At 32.7% G+C, this 18,269-nt stretch overlaps 1 long non-coding RNA gene across 1 annotated transcript; it reads right to left on the bottom strand.

The window, feature by feature from the left end:
• Positions 1–15,489: 15,489 nt before the first annotated feature.
• On the bottom strand, positions 15,490–17,734 carry LOC123691458. The gene is made up of 4 exons (XR_006751401.1): positions 16,986–17,734; positions 16,417–16,517; positions 15,662–15,715; positions 15,490–15,582 (listed from the first exon to the last, which is right to left on the bottom strand). It is a non-coding gene; the product is annotated as an uncharacterized LOC123691458 (long non-coding RNA).
• Positions 17,735–18,269: the final 535 nt, after the last annotated feature.

The raw sequence follows: 18,269 nt of genomic DNA, 5'->3' as shown, positions 1-18,269 counted from the left end.
AAAGAGCCGTATGAAGGTCATTGATCCCGGCCATATTTAACCTGTTATCGGCAACTTGCCCTTTCAACTGCGCATCCGCACGCCAAGCTCACAATACACGAATTGTTGCTTGTTCTCAATAATATCATAACACTGTCCTTATAAATGATTCTAAGAAATGTTTAATCAACATTTCCAACGTATAATGATAATGATAATTCGTAAGTAATTATTCTGGAAAAAAAGGAATATATCATTTTTATGGAAAAGACTTTTTCTAGACTCTATCTTGCGATGCCAGCTACTAAAAGCACAAAACAGGATTTTTCATAGATATGGAAGGATAACTACATGCATTTTTACCTCCAAAACTTCTTTAATTAGTATAATATGATAATATAATATACCTAACTACAGGTGTAGTATGTATTAGAAGTTTGCAAGCTCTGTTAAGTGTCATATAAAAATCAGACATTCCATTTTTGTAATATTATTAAACTTCTCTAGACGGGAAAGTATAAGGTACTGTATATTTAAGTACCTATTCAAATATCGTCTGAGATTTAAGAAGGTCGGGAGCTTAAAGCTAGTACTATTCAGGCTATCCGGATACTCTTACAAATTAGTCTATCTAAAGATATCGCCCAATGGAGATTACAGAAGCTATTCACAGTGTCACACTTATCCCTAATTTGTATGCGACGGGAGGCCCAGATTTCGCTTCGTTTCTTACGATAAAAGGGTTTACTCACGTTTAAACACGTCCCCTCGTCTCTTATTGATCTAACAAACATTGTGGGACTCCAATCATGACTGAATGTATATTTTTGGAAATTTTATTGTTTGGCACGAACAAGATTTAATGTATAAATGTAAGTTAATGTAATAAGGTTTATGTTTGATTTGAATTTGAATGTAGGGTTCTCTAATGAGTTGTTTGAAATACGTTAAGTTGCACCACCAAACAACATAACACAAATAACTGAAATCTCTGAACAGCTGGCGCTCTACAACTATGCGTACTCTGAAAATTTGATATAATCTTCCTCTCATTTCTACAGATATATCTAACACAACCAGAATGTATATAGTATACTTCTGAAAACATAATGTACTTAGGTATGCAGTGGTCTACACAATAGACTCAATTAGATTTCCGCACTATTAATATACAATTGTTCATTCAGTATCTAAAATAACCTCATTAAACAAAAGATTCATTCAAATGAGATGCAGATAAAACATCGATGCATTTTCTATTCGCGCATTGACATTCAAGCGCTACAACAGCGGCTAGAAAAAGCGCCAATAATGGTTCGCTAAATATTTATAGCGGCATTTGAATTAATGTATTCAAGCGGTTATTGCTTGTTTTGTATAATTCTTACTGTAGGAAGTGCGTCAAGCTCGCGTGAGATGACCGCATGCATAATGTATCGCACTTGTAATGCATTACACCATTAATTATTATTTAATGTTATACTTGACAAGATCTGCTGTAAACACCGTCTTTGTAACGTCTAATGAAGCGTTTATTCATGCTCGGAGTGCTCTCGATTGAATCATTAATTCATGAGTGTCCTGTTAAATCTAACGCAAGAAAATAAAACTGTCTTGTTTTAAAATTGTAGCTCTTTTTGTATTATAATAATAAATTAATTATTAACCCGTTATTTATTTTGTCAAAACCGTACTGGTGTAAAAACGAAATACATATACCCACCTACATTTTTTTTTCCTTTTACGTTTTCTCTAGGAACATACCATATTGTACATTAACGAGTTCCGTTTCACAAATAAGCACTACGTAAGTATGAATCATAAACAGTAATCTAGATTAGGTACTAAAATCCATTCATTAAGAATCGAGGAAATAAGCCCATGAAATCACAGCTCACAACCTAGGTACGTCGCTTTGCGCTGTATTTATAACCAGGCTAATGCAGTTTGTGTCCTACTTCCGCCACTAAATGCAGATATGAGACCTGGCTTCTACTCTGAAATAGCTATCGATCAGTTTATCCAACACGTGTGCAGATTAATCACATAGGAAACAAAAATAAGCTATCGCACAAAAGTTAACGACATGGAACTTGCGACAAAGTAACTGAACTAGTTGCGATGTACCTACTTAAGTAGGTACGTAGGTAGGTGAGTGATGAAGGTGGATTTTATTGAGGTAATGCAGCATATTCTTTTGGTTAGAGTATGAGATGTAGAATAGAGATATAAATAAAGACTTAATTGATCTAAAATCACAGACTTCTAAAATATAGTTACTAAAACTACGAGTACGATTGCGACTTACTTATTAATATTCTTTACTAGCTTCCGCCCGCGACTCCGTCCGCGCGGATGTCGGTCTTCGCGTGGATGGTTTATTTCTCCATTTTGAGACCTCTGACAATAACATCTTATAAATATCTATTGGACCCAATTCCCAAATACGGTTAGGCCTAAAATAATACGCAACGTGTGTTCGCGGTTCTACGGAACAACGTCTATGGATAAAACTGAAACATTAAGATTAATTTTTTTCTACGTATTTTTCCAGGATAAAAAGTATCCTATTTTACGCCCAGGATAATAAGGTATAATTATACCAAGTTTCATCGAAATCGAACCGCTAGTTTTCACGTGATGCCTTCACATACAGACAGACAGACAGACAGACAGACAAAAATTTTTTTAATCACATATTTGGGTTTGATATCGACGCGATCCAGTAACACCCCCTGCTATTTATTTTTTCAATATTTTCAATGTACAGAATTGACCCTTCTACAGATTTATTATATGTATAGATGCCTAATCCTGTCATTTTGATCACTTGAAAAGTATTTAATCAATATCAATTTAAAACATGACCGTACAAAAATAATTTATAAGCTAAGCGACTACCAAACGATACGAAAATAGACTCGATTTAGAAAGTTATAAACTCAATTTAGTTTATATTCCGTAAATATGCGCCATATTTTCGCGAAGCTTCCATCCTTCTCCATAAATACATTTTATATTAAGTTCCGTAAAACTTCCCTAATATAATATCGATAATATATTTATCCCTTTCAATGTACCTTTAAACGAAGTATCCGTTTCTGTGACAAATTAAATTACATTACGGAAATATGTTTTGCAAAATTGAAAATGATCATACCTACTTTGTTTGGTGATAATCACACTTCTGACTTCCCGAAGCTACTTTGGAAGATTTCAGCGTACATTTTTGCATAATTTCATTAAGACTTTGTTTGTGATAATAGATATTAATGAACCTGAGTTGTGAAACATTTTTAGAATTTAAAAAAATATCTCAGAAATTATACGTCATAGCAGCACAAAATTGAGTTTATATACAATTAATTGCTTATAACAGGAATGAATATAATATGAGGACCGGAAATAAGATGTTCAAAATTTGGAGTGAAAGCAGCAAACATCTGTTTCAGGATGTATTTCACATCTTTAGATAATAATAATTAATCATCATCATCAGCCCATATACGTACTACATAATTAATTTTTTTGAACGAAGCGTGGGCTAAAATGAGTCCTTTAATGTTTGTATTTATTTGTACACAAACATTACATTCAACCTATATTTATATACAAAATCTTATTAAAATTATTAATCTGATTTCTGATTATTGATCTTATACATTGAATACACTGACTCTACCTCAAGCCTCAACCGCTTCGTTTTCTAATTTTACCTATACTGCAATCATGTTTCATACCGTTATGAATGAACCACTAGGTAATAGTGACAGACGGCAGATCACATGAAATCCTGTAGCATATTGTGCGCCATCTGGTAACATGTACACATAATACAGTGTTATATTTTCCCAGCCCTGCCAGATTAGTCCTGAATTATAAATCAGATCTCGCTCGCGTTAGTACTCTGAACTCGTCTAGCGTAAACCTAAGGCTTTATAATCGTATAGTTAAGCATTCTATGAAAAAATCTTATTTGTGAAATATGTTTTGACACGTTTTTAATTGTGAAAATGTAAACCCTTGCTAATAAAAATAGTTATTCAGCAGCAATGAAATTACTTCTTATTTACATAATATAAAGCGGGGTAACAAAAAATAATAATCCTACTAATTCCTACTAATATTATAAATGCGAAAGTTTGTATGGATGTTTGTTACTCTTTCACGTAAAAACTACTGAACCGATTATAATGAAATTTAGCACACATATAGAGGGTAACTTGGATTGACACATAGGATAGTTTTTATCCCGGAAATCCCACGGGAACGGGAACTATGCGGGTTTTCCTTAACAAACGCGGGCGAAGCCGTGGGCGGAAATCTAGTAGTTTCTATAATATTTCCTTGTGTGTCGTTAACAACGACTGAAAGTAAAAATAAATATGTACTGTTATGACAAACCTCTTTAAAATCATATTCACCTCATTTATCAACACCCTAACGACGACATTCTGTTTGTGTTCCAGTATAAAGTATTTTATGTACCTGTTTTATAATTTATGATATCATAGTCACTACTCACTGTTAATAAAGTACATTTATGTCTAAAAATCAAGAAAGCTAAAAATTATTTAATTTTTTTTTATGTATGTAGTTTAAAATATAATATTTATTTATGGCCACACAAAGTAAAAATATTATATTGCTCTTATTTATTTTGACCGTCTCCTTGGTACAGTGGTCCTGGGTTCGATTCCCGGTAGAGATGAGAAAAAAAGTGTCTCTGTCTGTCAGGACACAGAAGGCTCATCACCTACTTGTCCCTAAAGAAAATCTATCAGTGAAACAGATGTATGTAAAATGCATCAATTTTTGTTTCTTATTTATTTTAGAAGTACTGTATTAGACAGCGTAAATCTAGTTTTCAAATAACCTTATATAATTCGCAAGTTATTCTCACGTAGGACATGTTATACAAAGTGAATTTTTATGAGCTAGAATTGATGTCACATCTGGGTTTTTTGAAGCATCAAGCACTTCATATCAATCAGAGCCTATTGATATCGTTTAGAATTGGAAAGTCCCTGAAGAATATTTAGTATTTGTCTGTCCACCACATTATAAATTAGTAGGGAAATCTATACGTATTTAAGTGGATTGTTTAAAGAAGGGAGATTTTTTGAAGGGTTTTTAATTTTTACAAATACATACCTATTAAAATTTATTCGATTTGTTCATTCTTCAATTGCCTCTTCATACAAAGCACCATAGTACGATTTCATCGATTTATTTGATTATCCTCATTCAAAACAATTACTGATTTTAAATTAATTTATTGGCTGAATTTAGAACTCTACAGACACTGTGAAGTGTGAATGTTCCAACAGAATATATAAGCTCGGTAAGAGCTTTTGTTTTCAAACTTTCTGATCTTTTAACTCTTAAACAGATACTAAAATTAAATCTAAAAATAGATAAAAAATAGTAATAAACACTAGATTCATTTAATTATAACAATCTGGTAATAGGCCTCAAAGAGGAAGCTTAGTGCTCATGCTCATCCGTGGTGATCGCCTCATTAGGTGACCTACCTGCTCGGTTATCCTCTTTTATATAAAAAAGAGCGTGCCGTATGTGCCGAGCACACTTGTCAAAAGTGAAACTTCTTTAGCAAGATTCAAAGATACCAAAATCGTCGCCTTACTCCATGACGTGACGGGATTGCCATGACACTTGAAATTTTACTCTCAACGCACCTAAAGAAGTTTCACTTCATAAATCACAATACCTACAAGGTACGTTTATAAGCAATAAACAGAGTATACAACCCTTTACGTAGCTACATGTCTCCAAATCCCGTTACTCCACAGGCATCATCAGCATCCACCGTGGAGGGCATCCAGCGTGCAGTAACGGGAACCGCTTTGACAAAAGACAATTACTACGTGTGTACCTACATGCAGTTATAAATAACGTGGCTTTCGTTGATTATACTGTATAATGCGGAATGTAATAAGTGTACATTTTGTATAACTTTTCCATTACATTAATGACAAATGAAAGCACTGTTGCGGAACAAACCCTGTAAATAACAATTATTATATTATTCTTTCTATCTGCGTGATATTTCTGAAAAAAACTGGTGAACAACCTTATAAAATCAATTATAAGGCTCAGCAGATTTTATTTAACAATTTAAATTATTTATCAGCAGTAGTTTAAAGAAAAATAACAAGTTAAAACGCACTCTGCGTTCATCTAATTTCTTGTGACTAGCTGTCCCCGTGGTTTTACCCGCATTGCTCCGCTCCTATTGGTGGCATGATGATAATATAGTCTATAGCCTTTCTCAATAAATGGACTATATAACACTAAAAAATTTTTTCATATCGTCAAACAACATTATTATTTATTACTACCAAACATTCTATAATGGGTAGGTACGCTTTCCTCTTTTTTGTATATCATGTCCAAAAATATATATGTATAAATTAATTTTTTCCACTTTATCATTGTTATAAATGTAAAACTACTGTCACATTAATTGTCTTATTATTGGTATTCCTTTTTATTGGCGTATTGTTTTGTTAAAGTTAAATAAAAATATTGTAATACAAATAGCTGTAAGGAATCTATGTATGTAGAAAATAAATAAATAAATAAATATCGACCCAGTAGTTCCTGAGATTAGCGCCCTCAAGCATACAAACAAACTCTTCAGCTTAATAATTATAGTACCTATGGATAGTTCTCTGTGCTCAGTGTCAACATTGCTCAAGGCATGCATATCTGTGCACCGAAGCATGACAAGCATGCAGCATGATGCATGCAGCGAGACGGCCAGCGCCACAAGAACCGCTCAAGCGAACACTCCACACAAACAGGCAAAAACAATATTCCTGATACGCTATATTACTCCACATTGAATATTTAAGTCCTGTAAATTGGAAGATAAAAGCTAATACTTATCCGTATTTGTTGGCTCAAAAAACATGAGTAATTCTGTTTTTAGAGAAAACAGAGATTTTTTGGTGAAAGGAATTCCTGGAAGGTTAGTAGATATGAAATGTATTCTTGATTATTTAAAAAATATTTTAGCTTTCTTTTGTTCTTGGTGTGTACAAACAAACTTATTAAACTATTTAAGGGCATGTAATAAGAAACTGAAGTCTGACATGAATAGGATAAAATCAATTCAGAGAAATTTTGCCTCCTGGTAACATATCTTTAACACCTAATATTTCAGATTAGAATAACGAATTGGAAAAGCACTTAAAAATATTTACCTTTCAATTTAGTCTATCCTCAGATATTTTAGCAATTATTCACATGTTTTCTTTGAATCTTTTATAATATTTTGATACATGCAACCAAATGACGTCCAGAGGAGCAGATGTGCTTTATATTACCATAAATAAATGGTAATTAATGATACATGGTAATCCTCAGAGAGACCGCCACTTCCTGCCAGTTACGTGGACAGATTGACAATTAAAATAAGATCAATTAAAACACATTAATGATTTATATAAAATCAATGTTGTGGGAAATAAAGTTAAAAATCATTTAACTAAACAATAGAATAGGAAAATAATTAACGAAGATAATCCAACATGACCCTATTTATTTTAGTACGTATATTATATTTATTCGTGGTCTGCCCTAATCCTATCCTTTACCTCGCTGCTGTATTTTTTTTAATTGCATTTCTGCCAGTAAAACAACAATATATAATACATAAAGAATACATATATATAAATACTCATATTATTAAATTTATAACCAAAAGTAAGTGAACAACTTTATGCAACAAAATACCAATATTCAATTTATGCTTTGATATTATTATGACATGAATTTTAATCATGATCTAACTATGAGCAGCATTCCAGGCGAAGTTGATATAGCTTGGGCAACTCGCGACATGATACGGAGTCGGTGGCATAGTTTGCGACACTGGCTTCATTCACCTTGCGAATATTGAATTAACTACCTCGCTTTGGTTTCTAAAACATACATTGTGACGTTACTAAGACTTGAAATAATATATGAAAATAGCAATAAAATTAATTAATAAAAAAATGGAATCAAATTAAAAGTTATTAATACAATTCTGTAGAATGATTAGTATCAGTTTTCTTACAAACATTAACTTCTAAAATTACATCTATTATATACGTAAAGATTTAACCAACCATAGACAAAACGAATTGCTTTTGATTAGAAACGGGACATTGACGCAAGAATTTGAAGCTTCGTACTTACCATTTAATTTGTATTGTAATAACAAATGTTATACAAAACTATGAGACTAAAACAATTTATTAGCACGAAGGAAAGTAGCAGATCTACAAATACACCGATAAACTGTAAATATACTGTAAAATATAAAAATCTAGCGACGACGTCGTGAATTCAGTAACACTGAAATAATAACCAAAACCCGTTACCCGTTAAACATTTATTTTTCGGATCAGTGCCTTCAATTTGTTTGGCAAAGCTGTAATTGAGACGGAGTATTGATACAAGATAATTGTCTGCTTTGATTGGAATCCATCTGGACTCTGGAGGCCTCTCCTTGACCCATCACTTATCCGGGATAACTCCCAACGCATAAATAATTCAAGTGTCATTCGTTCCTTTTTCTTTGTCTTTCCCTTTGTCGTCAGAAACTAAGTGGTTTAGTTTCGCATGGAATGTTTCCGCTACTATCTTATACATTGTAGAACATTAAACGCAAAGACATTTTTGTGCTAGTAATACGCATGATTATACTTCGAATAAGTTTTCGAAACATCGGAAATAAGATTATTTATTTATTATTGCCCTTTTGTTTATAATAACTTTCGTTATATTATATACTTCTTATTTATTCTGAATGTGAAATAATTTTTATTTGAATAATTTAATTTACTTAATATCTAAGAATACTTCTCTACCTCGTTGTTAAAACAGCGAAAAATTCTTTTGATCCATTATTTTTATTCCGTAATAAAATTATAAAATAAACCATCTTACAGAGCCTAATATAATCATAATATATTTTTATACTACATCATCTCACGAGCTCAAGTAAATAAGCAATAAATAACTAGCTAAGCCCTAATCATGTCAACATAACACCTGAACTTTACGGCCCTAAGTTATGAAAGTAGGTATTGTGTACTCGCCGGCTTTGTAACATAGAGGTGACGTTAAGTTGCTTTAAGTTATAGCCTTTACAGCTTACATATTGTGCGGGCAAACAATTTGTACAGGTCTTAAACTTTTTAACATAGTATTGACAACATAGTATTGACAACAGAAGAAGCCGATATAAATACAATTACAATCTATAGTTTATGACTAGTAAACTAAACTGAAACGTTACCGGATTTTAATATCTGAATAACTTATTAAAAAGTACTTATAAAGTCAGGAGACTGTCTATATTTAACCTATTGATTGATTTTGAGTAAAAATAATTAAAACATGTTTCCCAATTTCAGGATTTTGTGCCCATAATTTGAAATTTCCCAAGTCATTCCTCCTTAAAAGGTTTAGGTAAAATTAGTGTAGTTTTAGAATCTACCTGAGTCTACCATCGAGTGCAGTAACAACACCAGACAGGAGGAAGAGGGAGGGGGAGGGGAGAGAGCAGGATTGTTGACGGATTAACCTCGGCTTATGAGCTTATCACGACTGGACCCAGGCCTGATTGTCTGCCTATTGCGTTAAATTGTATTTACTTTTATTACTAAGTTAAGAATGGTACTTTCAGAACTGATGGTAAATAATTATTAGAGATTCAAAAGCGCCTCTAAATTAAGAAAACTAATTGAATTAATAAATCTTTGAATTTTAGTTTTAATACTATTATTATAAGTCAAAGAAATAAAGCCATAAATAAAATGTTATTATAATTAATGTATATCTTCCTTTTATTTATTTATTGTAAAATCAATGAAGCCGACCGCGTATGGTCTGTCATCTTCTGCGACGTCCGCCGATAATATCAATTTATTACACGCCCATTAATCATGGTAAGTAAAGTCTTATCGAAATACTTAAACAATAATAAGAACTCGGGAATTTCTCTATCTCAGCTTTTTCCTCATGACAAATTTCTTTTGAAATTTTAGTCCATTTGCAATGGGTCGACTTCAATACCGTGTAAAAAACAAAGTCATTGTCCCTGTGAGTCCCCCGATTTTGATGCGGTTTTTTTAATAGATAGAGTGATTCTCTATGAAGGTTTTAGTATGTTTTTATTAGATTTTAAACTAAGCGTGCGATGCCTGGCGCCAAAGGCTAGTTTACTTTCATGTTCATCATACCAGTAAATTTTAAACCGTATTTTCAATTACCTTTTACGACATCATAAGCTTGGATCATGGATGTGGTGTACAGAGCAATTACGTTTTAATTTCTCCTCCTTTGTTGCATAACCTCAAACCTTAATGAGTTAAATATTTAACGAGTTATCACCGTGTGGGGCTGTTTACGAGACGTAATCTGGGATTAGGCGGATCCCACCCAGCGTGATGGGGTTTATACTGAATTTTTATCATTTGGCTTTATTACATCCGTTGCATTATAACCTTATTTTTCTTGGATTAATAAAGTATCCCAACCAGGCTCCTTTTTTGTAAGTTTTTGAATATTTTAACTTTTTATCTTTTTTCAAGTAAGCAAAATTCATTAAAATCTGTTCCTGTTATGTATTGTGCTATTATTTGTCTAACTGCTTTCTTTAATATTTACAGACAACAGTACTACTGTACAAATCATCAGGTTAGACACATTCGATCCACTTTCAGTGTATTAGTACGTTTTCTCCATTCGCATTTCGCAGGCATTTCCTTTTAATTAGATTCAAGTTCGCTTGAATAACGAGCCCATAAATACTTTAATACTCACTTCAACTCAGCTTCGATACAGTAAGATGTTGAAAGATCTTGTTATGTAGAAATATAAATTATTGAAAGAAGGAAGCAAGATTGCAGCTACGATAATAAATAATTTTATATAAATAATTGTTTATATTATTATTAGATTAGTCGCACTTTCCATATTTACTATAATTCTCTGCGTGCAAGTGCAGTGCAGAATTTTAAGTTCGCTATCACTGTTTTCATTGTGTCATGTTTATGTATAATCTTGCGTTATGTTCCGTTAACAATAAATAAAAAAGAGAGACTTTCATGCTCTACATACTTCCTTGTATTTTAAACGCATCTATTTCAGATTAAATCACTGCGAAAACAAAGAGAGCATCGACATTATTCATAATAGTGGAATAAAAATATTAAAATAGGCGAGCTTTTTAATCAAAGTTAAACATTCAATGAATAATACATTTCTTTTGTCCATCTCTGCGAGACTGCGTCCCAGCTGGCCTTAAGTAGTCGTCCTCCTTGACAACGTGCAGCCTTGCCTCAAGCGACTCTGTGTCATAACCTGGAATTCTCTTAAACATTAAGATTGAAAATGCCATATTTGTATGTGTTTAATTGTAGATTTCTCTGGGCTCATTAATTATATTAATAGCCCATGTTGATGGCAATTGTTCCGTTTTAATTCTTACGTGCATACTATAATTTTAATAAATCATTGATAAAATGTCAGGGTAATATAAAGCTCTATTTATAAAAATAAATTTTCTATATTATAAGATAATAACGTTGAATAATTCAAAATATAATGTTATTCAACATACCACTTTCTCTTGCATACCGTCACAAATATTTGCTGTTTATTTTTAATTAATCATAGATAGTGTTAGCATAATATTTTTTTAAACGACTTCAAAAAAAGGAGGAGGTTATCAATTCGGCCGGTATATTTTTTTTTTTATGTATGTACACCGATTACTCCGAGGTTTCTGAACCGATTTACGTGATTCTTTTTTTGTTCGATGCGGGATGGTGTCGAATTGGTCCCATAAAAATTTTATTCGAATAGGCCCAGTAGTTTTTATTTTATGAGCATTTTTGTCTGTTATAGGTATTTGTAAATTTTGCAAGTGCAAGTTTGAAGTCGGTTGTTTTTAACGCAGTTATCACTTGTTGTCCTCATAAACTCTATCATAAAATAACAGGGATTCTAATAATATCTTAAAGTAGGTAATTATGTTTATTTCCGGAAAATAAATAAAGAAACAATGTTGATGACGGCATTGGCTGTGCAGTTGGGATCGCGTCTCGATAACAATAATAATAATTGGTGCAATATTGTACGTGCCGCTACTTGCGTACGTCTTTATTTTCAAGTCACAAGCAGAAGCGACTAAACCATAAAAATTAAATCAGGTTATCGTTAAGAGATATAAACTTTAAACTGTTTAGTCACACAAAATGCTCGTTGACAAATCAAATAATTTTATAAATTATTATACGTCGAATAAATTGTTTATTTCTGTGTTTCTACAACTGAGCATCTTCCTTCTGGTGGAACCTGTGAATTAGTAAGAGAAGTAGATATTTTAACAACGTTTTTTTTCATATACTTGCTGTGTAACTCAAGCTTAAAGCTCTCGAATTTTCTAACAAGAAAAATAATTATTAAAGAAATAAAAACATTTGTTTCTTTAATAATTATTCTTCCCTTCAATTTCAAGAATTTAATGGTATCTTAAAACCCTCGCTCGCCTCCACCTTGCGCCAACAGTTCACGCTTGACCGAGCAACGACAATGCTGTCGCCACCCGGGTCCCGGTGGCCCACTGACACACTGCTTCTACCATTCGGCACAAAAACCATGGGTATTTGCTGTGTCACATTTAAATTTATGGTAAACAGCTGAAACAAAATGTAAAGAAAAACTATTTGTACTAGAAACGAGGTGATCATTTGAAAAACTTAAATATATATTTTGATTCGTAATTCCTACAATTTTACGAAGTAAAAGTCGAATAAATAATTAAGAAAAACATCTAGCTAAAAATCCCGTGGCTCTTTCAAGGGCTGAAACTATAGCAAAATAATTAAGAAGCATTGATGTAGAACTAATAACATTTTTGGGGTACATAGTTTCTACATCTTCTTCACAATTTCTCTGATAAAACTTACAAATTCCAATGCTAATTCTATTAAAAGTACCTTAATGTAGAGCCATACTGGGTAATATTAATATGCATTAACTCAGCCATTCTTAGATAGATATTAGATAGTGATTTATCCGTTTCAATTACTACTTTAAAATCAAGACCATAAAATAAACACATGATCTGATGGTCAGTGACTGCAAACAAAAGCATGCAATATAAACGAAACGGACATCATTAAATCGCATTTAACTTTAATACGAACCTTTAACATGAATGCCATCAACAAAGGCCATTGAAATGCAGTAAATATAATGTTGTTTTTATACGAAAACAATGAGCAATATTGGCATTGTGACAACAGTGATCATAAACTGTGTAACTTGCCATAATGTATCGTGGCTTGTGATGTGGTAATGAATGCAAAATGGTAATTATTTCCTCAATGAAAATGTATTATTTAAATCGCTTCATAATGACTTACGTGGCACTTAAAATAAAACAGAAGAAAATATAGCCACTGCAATTTCGAGAATACTTGTGATTTCATTTGAAGAACATTGGAATAATGCATTTAATATTTTTTAAACATGTGAAAAATTAATTCATGGAATGCGAGTCACTTTTTAATGTATGTACCTAGTATAAATCTGGGCCAAATTATTATTTCCATCTAACATAATCAGTAATTCAGCGAAAACATACAATATCTTTAATCAGTTTGCATCGTTTGTTTACATGTGTTCTCAATGAAAACATAAACGAATCATTAATATCATTTTACAAAAGTATCGAAGTACAACTGACGAGCCCAACAAGGAACGCATTGTGCGGGCCACACACACTGGGTCAAGTTCACGCACACATACACACGGTATGTGGCACAGGCAAAAATGTTATACTCGTACCCATTGAAAATAAAAATCAACAATCATACGAGAAAATCAAAGAAATTTAATGGATTGCATTGGTCAACGACCTCGGAGCGAGCGTTGTAACAATGAAGATAGCCGAATTCTGAAATTCTTGTTTTTGATTAAATTAAATTAAAAAAGTACCTATTTAAAGAGAAATGTAAATTACTTATCCCAAAAAGGCCCTAGAACAACAAAAATATTAAACTATAATCAAAAGTTAAACTTAAGAGCGCCCTTCCCAGCGGCACTATGTTCAACGCGAGCGTGATCGAAAAGCTTGTTGTTTCATCCAGCACAATGTCAGATAAAGAGGTAATGCGAAAAGACAGAGAAAGAGCGCCTAAGCGCTAGGTTAGCATTCGCCATTCGGTAACTTACGCCGCGGCCGGTCACTCGCACTCGATTCATTCATGAAAATGATCCGTCGATCGTGAGTAAACAGTAAAACGAGACTCAATAGATATTATTATATTTTTCTATCGGTCGCGCGGGACCGGTTGTTTGGGCGCTTAGTGGATATCGTACGGCGCGCTTTATTATAATATAGTTATTTAGCTATCTATATTTTCGTAGGTAGGTATATTAATTACTCTGAAATGCTGGAGCTTATCAACATAATTTGTTTTTATTTATTTTTAGCACTGGAGGTACTTACTTACCGTACGTGAGCTATTTTTACAACACGGAAAATATTCATACCATACATTACCTTTTTCGTTTTTTATGCAAGTAGGTACCTATCTCATGAACGAACAAAGAAATTCAGACAGATTTTCGAAAAATATTTGTAACTAGCGGTCCGCCCCGGCTTCGCCCGTGGTACATATTTCGCAATAAAAGGTAGCCTATGTTCTTTCTCAGGGTCTAAAGATTGTCTGTGCCAAATTTCATCAAAATCGTTCCAGTAATTTATGAGCCTATTCATTACAATCAAGCAAACAAACAAAGTTTTCCTCTTTATATTATTAGTGTAGATAAAAATCTGATTAGGTAGATACCCCACAAAGAGTCTACCAGTTCGCTGTAAATTCACTCAAGTTTCACTTGGCTTCGCTTGTTATGTATACAACATGAAAAGAAAATAATAGAAACCTAATTAGTCCGTCAGTTAGATACCTATTTTTTTTTCTTTTGTACCTATATAAACCAAAACTAACAGGGACACGTGGGCACAAGTTACCCGCTAAATTTGATTGTAATCGGTTCAGTAGTAGTATTTGCGTGAAAGAGTAACAAACACACACATACATCCTCACATACTTTGGAACTTATAATATTATTATAGGATTATAGGATAGGTATAGGATTATAGTAGGATAGGATAGGATTGCTCGTTATACAGAGCACAAAAATGTAAAGGTGTAATGTATTTTAGTTACGGAGTAACAGTAATATGTAAAAGCAGATTAACTAATAATTTATCTATTCAGTCTGTCTCTTATGAGTATGTTGAAATTAGGCAGGCAATAAATCAAAATATAATATACTTATCCTACAGATATCTTACAGGTAACAAACAACCTACGTGTATACTATACTCATACAGGTCAATTTTAGTACAGGTGAAGTCGTCCACCAGGATCCTCCAGCTGGATCCCCCAGGTTGGTCTAATAAAATAGTCTAAATACAATTGTGTAAGATATTTATTATTCTAGGACTATAAATAAAACCCTTTGTACTAGTTGTCAAGATGATTCCGATTTCCTTCAAACACCAGACTGAAAGAGGGTTTTGAAAATTTTACAAAATACATTTATATATTATTATATTGATAATACACTTTGCTTTCCGCCTTACCTAAGCCGTGATACATCATTACTGTCAATGTTTTCTTTGTTTTCATTTAAAAACCTGGAAAATAAAATAAATTTTAATACCTATGTACCGTGACGTCACAATTTTGTGCGATTTGTACAAAACCTTGACTCCACAGTCCACACAAGCCCCTACTTTACAAACATTACAAACATTAGTGCGCTATATGCTATATCCTCGTGGCTCGTACCCACGGCCACATAGGTACAGCAATTTTATATATACGAACAATTATTTTAAAAACGAAAAGGACTCACATTTACGAAAAAACCTAATATGAACCTTTTTAAGATCAACCTTGCAACGGTGTAATAATAATCTGCTCTAATGTGTAGGTAGGTTTGTGATATGAATCACAAAACTCATGAAATGTACGTACTCAATAATACTTATACCTATATATAGGTAGTTTGATCTAACGTAATAAAGTAATAGGAATCTTCGGTCATTTTCTGTGAATATATATGTACCTACCTTCCTAATACTGTTACAATATGATGTTATACGGCATGAAAAGAAAATAATAGAAACCTAATTAGTCCGTTAGATAAATAAAAAAAAAATTTCTTTTGTGTATAAACCAAATATATATATACAATATATACATGTTTATATTGTAAAACTAAGATAGATTTTATATAAATTAATGTCTTGCGTCCTGTTTGCAACAATCTACAATAGAAAATTACCTGCGTGGGTAGGTACTAAGAGTAGGTACCTAAATAATAAATACTCACGCTTGTTTATTCTTTTGTTTTGTGGGTCCACATTTTTTCCTTCGAGCCGAGAGACGTAAACGCTTTTTTATTACTTTTTCGGTAATTTGGCTGAGTGTTATCTGTAAAAATTTATTTTATTTTATTTTTATTTTTTTATTTTATTTTATTTATTTAGGTTATCCAACATCAGTCACAACAATAATTAGAGCTAGGGTACATAATATAACAAAAAAAAAAGACAATTGTGACAAACATTTACAGGATAACACAACATGATTAATGAGTCAAGTCACTATGTGGTATACAAAGCAAAAAAAAATAAATAAATAAAAAGTAAACAAAATCAAGATAATTCCTTTAAATACTTGCGGAAAAATTGAAAAATCAGTAGATAAGTAGGTATGTTAGGTAACAGATCTATTGTTGTTTGAAAAATGTGTCTGTTGAAGATGATGAACAGATAGAAGGCAAGCTAATAGGTATATAACTATCTAATGTATGCAACTGTTTAAGTACCTAGTTGGTATATTTATATTTCGCTATGTCCCTACTTGGGTCTTGTATAATTATGTGAAAAATCGACTTACCCATTTTTCAAAACGATGTCTCGTTTTTCATAATACAAGTCTATATAGGTACGTATATATTATACAAGCAGTCTGTCCTGGCTTCGCCCGTGGTACATATTTACGTTTTATCCATATAAGAACCATCATCGTTCTTCAAGGAATATAATAACAAAAGAATTGCCGTGACAACGCAAAACGGGTTTCATTTTTTTTATAATACTAGCGACCCGCCCCGGCTTCGCACGGGTGCAATGGCGGCCGGCCGCGGGTACCGCCGCAAACGCTACGTCCCGCAATTTTTAAATCTGTAATATCTTCGAAAATATTCAATTAAATCATACGGTGTAAATGGCCATATAGATCTATATTAAATGAACAATGTATTCAAGGTATTTAATTGGTTAAGGATTAATGCTGTATTGATTAAAATCGCTTCGAAAATTAGCCATTATTTGTCGTAAAAAGTAAATGACAAAAAAAAGTAATTGTGCGTTATCCATAACTCCATAAGAGATAGACATATACCATCACGGACTTTTCTGTAGACCTTTTCAATGTGTACAATACTTAGTACATTATTTTGATAAAACTCGTAGGGTTCAGCCTGCGTTTGCAATGTAAGCGGAAAAAATGGAATTATTTACATCACATTAGAAACCTCAAAAATAACAGTACTTCTCCACTATTTAATATTATTATATTTATAAACCTTCCTATTTAATCACTCTATCTATTAAAAAAAACCGCATAAAAATCCGTTGCGTAGTTTCAAAGATAGCATACAAAGGGACATAGGGACAGAGAAAGCGACTTTGTTTTATACTATGTAGTGACTAGCTGCTCCGCGCGGTTTCACCCCAGTGGCTTCACTCCTGGGGTCGTAGCGTGATGATATATAGCCTATAACCTTCCTCGATAAATGGGCTATCTAACACCGAAAGAATTTTTCAAATCGGACCAGTAGTTCCCGAGATTAGCGCGTTCAAACAAACAAACAAACAAACTCTTCAATTTTATAATATGTATTAGGTGGTATTAGTATAGATAAAAATGAAACCCGTTTCGCATTGTCACGGCATCACGCGTGAACGGGTGGACCAATTTCGATAATTCTTTTTTATTATATTCCTTGAAGTACGAGGATGGTTCTTATGTAGAGAAAACGTAAATATGTACCAAGGGCGAAGCCGGGGCGGACCGCTAGTAGGTAATAAATTATCTCGTCGTCTATTTCCTTATCATAAGAAAATCGGTGTCCGTATTCACTAGTGCCAGGTTCGTTTCACAATATAAATCAATTAT

The sequence above is a fragment of the Colias croceus genome, chromosome 4 (assembly GCF_905220415.1).
Source record: "Colias croceus chromosome 4, ilColCroc2.1".
NCBI classification, from domain to species: domain Eukaryota; kingdom Metazoa; phylum Arthropoda; class Insecta; order Lepidoptera; family Pieridae; genus Colias; species Colias croceus.
Note: the sequence above shows the minus strand (reverse complement) of the source record. Positions and strands in the feature narration are given on the sequence as shown.